Source organism: Aulostomus chinensis, chromosome 5 (assembly GCF_037954235.1).
Source record: "Aulostomus chinensis isolate RoL2024-O1b breed Wild chromosome 5, RoL_Achi_v1.0, whole genome shotgun sequence".
Taxonomy (NCBI): Eukaryota; Metazoa; Chordata; class Actinopteri; order Syngnathiformes; family Aulostomidae; genus Aulostomus; species Aulostomus chinensis.
This window is the reverse complement of record NC_141324.1, coordinates 18,186,133-18,192,132: the sequence shown is the minus strand read 5'-3', so window position 1 is coordinate 18,192,132 and position 6,000 is coordinate 18,186,133. Positions and strand designations below refer to the sequence as shown.

The 6,000-nt window shown below is 41.2% G+C and overlaps 1 protein-coding gene across 4 annotated transcripts in view; it reads left to right on the top strand.

The window, feature by feature from the left end:
• The first annotated feature begins 333 nt into the window (after window positions 1-333).
• Window positions 334-6,000, top strand: part of tnr (tenascin R (restrictin, janusin)) — a 158,235-nt gene continuing 152,568 nt past the window's right edge. Inside the window, exon 1 of one of the 4 annotated variants that reach the window (XM_086203625.1) lies at window positions 334-756. The gene's annotated coding sequence lies outside the window, so the exon portion shown is untranslated. The remainder of the gene's footprint in view (window positions 757-6,000) is intronic. The other 3 variants (XM_086203624.1, XM_086203626.1, XM_086203627.1) reach the window with 3 other exon arrangements.

Below are 6,000 nucleotides of genomic sequence, written 5' to 3'. Positions count from 1 at the left end.
ACTAACAGTTAAAAAAGCACAAATTAGCTGAATGACCAAGTTAAAATGCTAGTATTATGTGCAGACGTATAGTTTGAGCTCTCACTCTTCACTTGAAATGTCTAGTCTTTTGCTTTTTTAACATTTGTTCCTTGTTTGTGTCTCTCAAGCAGGTGTTGGTGCATACCCAGGTGTAGATTCATAAACCCACTTCATGTTAGTCAAATTTTTTTTGTCTGCCTGTGAGCAGCATGGAGAGAATGCGGCCACTAGAGGCTGCACTAGCAGTGACACAGACAGACACAAAGATCAATAAAGAGAGAGAGAAGGACAGACAAATCAATGGAGAAGCAGCAAAAAAAAAAAAAAGAGTCTGTGAGATAGCATGCATCACTTCAGCTCAGCAGATGAGAGTGACAGAGTGAAGAGATAGTAGGAGTGAGCATCGCACCAGCTGACAACCTGAGAGAGAGCGAGAGAGAGAGAGTGAGAGAAAGAGAGAGAGTGGAGCAGCACACTGGCCGTTCTCATCCTCCACACTGCATCTGTGTGAGGCAGAGTGAGCGGCGGAGAAGGTGAGAGCACACATCTTAGTCTGGTGGAAGCAGCCGGACCACGTACCACTTGGCTGACAGATCGATGCACTCACGCCAAGCTGCACAGGAAGCATCCCGTAGGACGTCCGTGTACTGCCACGGCGAGGAAGCCAAAGAATAGCCAAAGGGGTAGAAGGAGCCAGTGGGAAGAAGATCACCCGAGGCCAGTCACCCAGAGAAGGTTAGTTAACTTGTGCTTGTGCACAAAGGAGATGCATGTTCAGCAGGTGCATTCTGCTTGTGAGGAGTGTTTGTGTGACTTTGGTATCTTCTCTCTTCTCTCCTGCTTTGTTTTCTACTTATTTGCCTGTTTATTTGCCTATGCAAGTGATGCAGGTGTGCATTAATAGTCCTCCTGCCTGATGATTAACTGGGGATTAACTTTAGAACTGCCATTGTCATGCTGAGCAGAGAGGCTGGAGCTGTCAAACGACTCCCCTCTTTCTTGTTTGTGGGTTGCTTTTAAGTGCATCTGTGGTTCTTGGTGAAGATATCTTTCTGAACAGGTTTGTGAATTGCTGCCACTTGAGCTCTTTAATAGAGTCATTACAAAGCTTGCTTTGAGAAAATTAATTGAAGTAGTTGATGCCGTTGCAGTGTGTCTTTATGATGGAGGATATTTGTCCAAAGGCACTAAATTGTTCTTTGAAATCACATCTCATTTTGTCAGTTAAAGGAATCCGATTCAGTTAGTTTTGACGCCTCATGCTTTGCATATCATTTTATAAATCAGATTTCAGATCTGAAATCAAAAACTTCATTCACATCGTGGTCGGCACAACTCTCAAAGTTATACCAATATGATTAATCTTCATATCAATGTAAAAATGCGGAAATTGTGTATATCCATTAGGAGCTGAGTGGCGTTATCTGCCAAATATCCACAGTCCCTCTTGGCAGTTGTTGGGGAGCAAAATGCTTACAAAGACAAGTCTGATTAACCTCCTCCGCTGCTCAGAGTATTGAGAGTGTTTCAGCTGCACTGACTCACTAAGAAATATGGTGACATTTTGAAAGTCGGTCTATAGGAGCACCATTTCTCGCGGTAATCACAGAATGAATATCTGATGTTGTACCTAATTTGTAAATACCCTGCCATGCCCGATATGTCCAATCATCTATCTGCACGCATCTGTTTCTCTCTTTCAACTCCCACCCCCATCTGCTTCCCTCCGTGTCATCCTGTGAAGGTTATTGCCATATATCGCGTTGCTTTAATTTGTCAAAGCCAGCCAGACGTATTGTCCATGGTCACAGATGGGGAACAGGTAGGAGGAAGCGGTGTTGGTGGGGATGTGTACAGGATTGGGAGGGGGGGCACTGACAGAAAAGAGCAGAAGCTGTGAAAATGAGAAACAAAAACCAGAGAGAAATCACTTCAGCTCCTGTGTAAAGAGCGATAGAGAGCAGTCAATTTGTGAGACAATGCTTTGGTGTGTGTGTGTGTGTGTGTGTTGGCAGTACGAGGGGAGGCATGAGGTGATCAGACTGTGGATTCATCATATTTTGTTGAGAACCTCTCTCCCATGTGGGTCTTGTGTCATTAAGCTGAGCTTTCCATCCTTTTTTCCTGGGCACGTTGGACTTTGTCTCCCAGTCTTTTCTTCTCTCTTTCTGTTTTTTCCTTTAATTCCTCCCGTTTTTATCAGGCCCTGTTTGTCCCACAAGTATTTAGGTAAAAACATACACCTTTCAAGGAGACGAAAGGAACATGTAGTTGTAGGATTTATGTGATAGTGATGAACACTTTACATCTTTTGTTGAACGACTTTTTGACCACTCGGGTGTTGCACCACTTGCTGTGAGTACTGCCTCTCTTCCATCACTGTATTCCTCCTACAATTACCGTGCAATGATATTGTTCTTTTAGAATGGTGAATGTTTCCTACAGTCTCTCAGTTTTGTGTTGTTTTGGGGGTCTCTTGCTGAAAATAGCTGCGAAGAGCTCCATTGTTTTGAGGTTGGTGCTGAGCAGGTTGTGCACAGCAGGTTTTTAGCGCAGTTGCCTGTTGTGGTTGAAGATGACACTATAACCAGTGAGCTGAAACTCACTGCAACACTACTCAAAGCCACGGGGAGCTATAGAGTTGGGTAATATAAGAGTTGGGCAGCAGTTGTCTGAGGATCTGCAAATCAGGTTAAAGATTATTTGGCTTCGTTCAGGATCTTATTCTCATGCATAGATTTGTTCTTACACTTATTTTTTAGGTCTCAGTTCAGTCCGAGGAAAGAGTGATTGCCTCTGGCGATCACCCAGACTTTAATGTTACAAGAGATCCAGAAAAGATGTCAGAAGCACAGTTACAAATAGCCATCAGGCCTTACTTCATGTCTGTATGACTAAAGCAAGGAGTAAAACATTAAGGGATTGCTGCTAATACTGGCATGGCAGTGATATCAACAGATATTGATCATTTTATAAATGTAGGAGGCCAGTCTTCAGATTCAGATTCACTTCACTGTCATTGTAACTCGTACGACGTAAAAGTAAGGTGCAGGCTTTCCAGTGCAGAGTAAATCTATAAATATAAAAACAATAGATTTTTTTTCTCCTTTGCTCAGTGGATGATGAGGAAAAAGTGCTTTAGATACATAACTCATCGGCTTTTCAAAATGTTTTGAAATGTAGAAAATCGTTACTCTGTGGAATTCACGTCAACTCGTGTTTAACAGAATGTGCCAAGTGTGAGTGGCATGTTTTAATGCACTGTGATATCTGAGGTGCCCAATCAGCTGGAAATTAGCAATGTAGGCAAAAGATGACCCCCACTTCCTGTTATTGATAGGCGATTGACCCTATCAACTAATAACAAAAAAAAAAAAAGTAAAAGAACAAACAAACTAATCATGATTTTTGACAAATATCGATACTGGTAAATATCAGCAAAACAAGATGGAGGCCCATTGCTACGACACTAGTGAGAGTTCACATGATGCGGTGCGGTTGATCGGAAGGAAGATGTATCAGTCTTTTGGTGAAGCTGAAAATAAATACTATTTACAGCGGAAGCTTTTCCTCACAAATCGACGAGGTTTTGAGAGCATAACAACTCTGCAAGTTTAATTACAACTTTTCATCCAGCTGCTCATAGAATTAACATGAATTAGAACGACGGACCACTGGCGACGGTTGTCATTTTGCCCATGGAGAAGCATTGGCAAGCTTCAAACTGGATGTTTTCCACTGCTTTGCTCGTGGTTATTAGACTTGGAGTTTCGAGAATGTGCGTCTTTTAAAGGAAAGGTTGTCCTCAACAGCAGGCTGAGCGAAGAGTAATGATGACAAGGTAATGACAGATTTGAATCTGCATTGTTTGAGTTGCTACTGATTGGGATTGGTCTTTGGCTTAAGCTGTGGTGTTATATTTTACAGTCTGAACAGGTGAAAAAAAAAAGTTTTTTTTTTTTTTAATGAAAATTGTTGTTGTTGTGTTTGTTTGCTTTTGGCATATTTTCATTTTATACATCACAATCATATTGATGCGATAAGGTGACCAAAGCAAACTATGAGGAATTCTGAATATGAGTATGAGTTTAGTGGTTAAGTTGCTGATGAAAAATGTTTGTGGTAAATTGCTTTTGAAGCAGGTGGTATTTGATCATTTATTTTCACTCTTCTGTGTCAGCCAGTATCCCCAATGCTTTCTCTCGGTTTTTGTTTTTGTTTTTTTTGTCTTTAACATTTCTTTGACCGCCAATTGGCAACGGAACAAGATTGCAATCATTTGTTTGGTAATTAATATTTTACATAATACTTCATTCTGGAGGAATTTTATTTTCCTCTGTGCCAGCGTTAATTGTGTTAGCTAAGCCACCGTCATTACTTATTGTTAGGAAGACAGTTAAATGTGAGCATATCCAGCTCTCATTAGCTACTGCATCATCCATCAGATACGGCACAGAACAAAGAAGAAGACAGAAAGCTTTATTTCAGTTGTGAAGCAAACACTGCAATCCATCACACAAGCACAGTTTATTTAAATATTTGTGCATTACATCAATGAGGGCCCCATGAAATCTGTTTAAGTTTTATTGACATTCAATTTGTCACTCCAATTCTGTTTTTATTTCCCATTTAGAAAAAAAAAAAAAAGGTTTTACAATTTCGGCACATTCTGTCCATAGAGGGAGCGTCTAATCGTGTGGTGGATGACTAACATGTCAATAACATAATAAGAAATCGCTTAAGCTTCCGACATACACGGAATGAATGAATGTGTATAGCACTCAGTAGAAGCTTTGCTTGCTGCAAACAAATTTACATTGTCAGCGAAGAAGTCGTGTCTATTACATTAAACACAGAGTGAAGTTTACTAGAAATGAAGTCAGTCCTTCCTCCAGTCCTCAGGCCTCCCTTGACTGCCACAGTGACTCACTGCCTAAAGGCAGCGATAGATCGTTAAGTTGTGGCTTGTCTCAGACGAGAAAGCTTAAAGTATTGATACAGTATCTTTGGTCATGACCTCATGTCCTTTGTTGCAGTGTGAGAGACGTCCACTGTAACAGTCATGTGACCAAAGGTAGCCACGAAGCTACTTTTAACTGACTAACCAAAAGGAAATGAAGCATGAAATTACACACTGATCAGCCTCAAGCTTTCTTTGCAGAATTAGCATCTTCTGTTCTGGTGCCGTGTCCGTGTTTTTCTACCCCTCCTCTGCTTTAGCTTTTCCATCAGTTAAAAAGCCACGATCACAAGGGCTTGCAGGCTCTTTCTTCGTGCTATAGGTGTTTATCATCACCGTGGCAACCAGACACTGATGATGTTGTGTATTGACTTGCTTCATAGTCTGTAATTCTGTGGGTGTCTAATGGAAGCGAGCGCATGCATCTAATTGATGTTCGTATCTCTGTTCGGTGTCCAGCCACACTATGAAGCAAATCTGCGATAGTCAAGATGTCACAACACAATCTATGATATCTCAACATCGGTGTCAAGGTAAAAAGAAGAAATGTACTGTCTTGTTTCTGAATGCAAATCATGTATATCTATAACAATAAACACCCTGGTAAGCAAAATGGTGATGGGAACCTGTTTGTAATAGCAGCTGTTTTTATGGAAAATACGGATATTTGGCATCAGGGTACTGATGACAGTTCAATTTATTGCAGTTTTGTTTCTTTTATCCCAACCCTGCTCTTTAGCTCAGTGCATGCCTCACTGTAGTCATACGACCTATCACAAGTATGGAGATATTCATTAAAGACACTTCATGATTGTAGCAGTCCATTAATTAGTTTTTGCAAAAGGTATTTAGTTGGTGCATTGGCTCTTTTAGGGAAGCCCTGAGGCCAAGTGCAGTGAACAACACAGCTCTGCACCGTTGATCTCTTGACCACCGAGCACTTTATTAACAGAGGGAGGATGAATGCACCAATTATGCTTATCTTATCAAGACACTTGCATGTGTGGCGGCCTGACGGG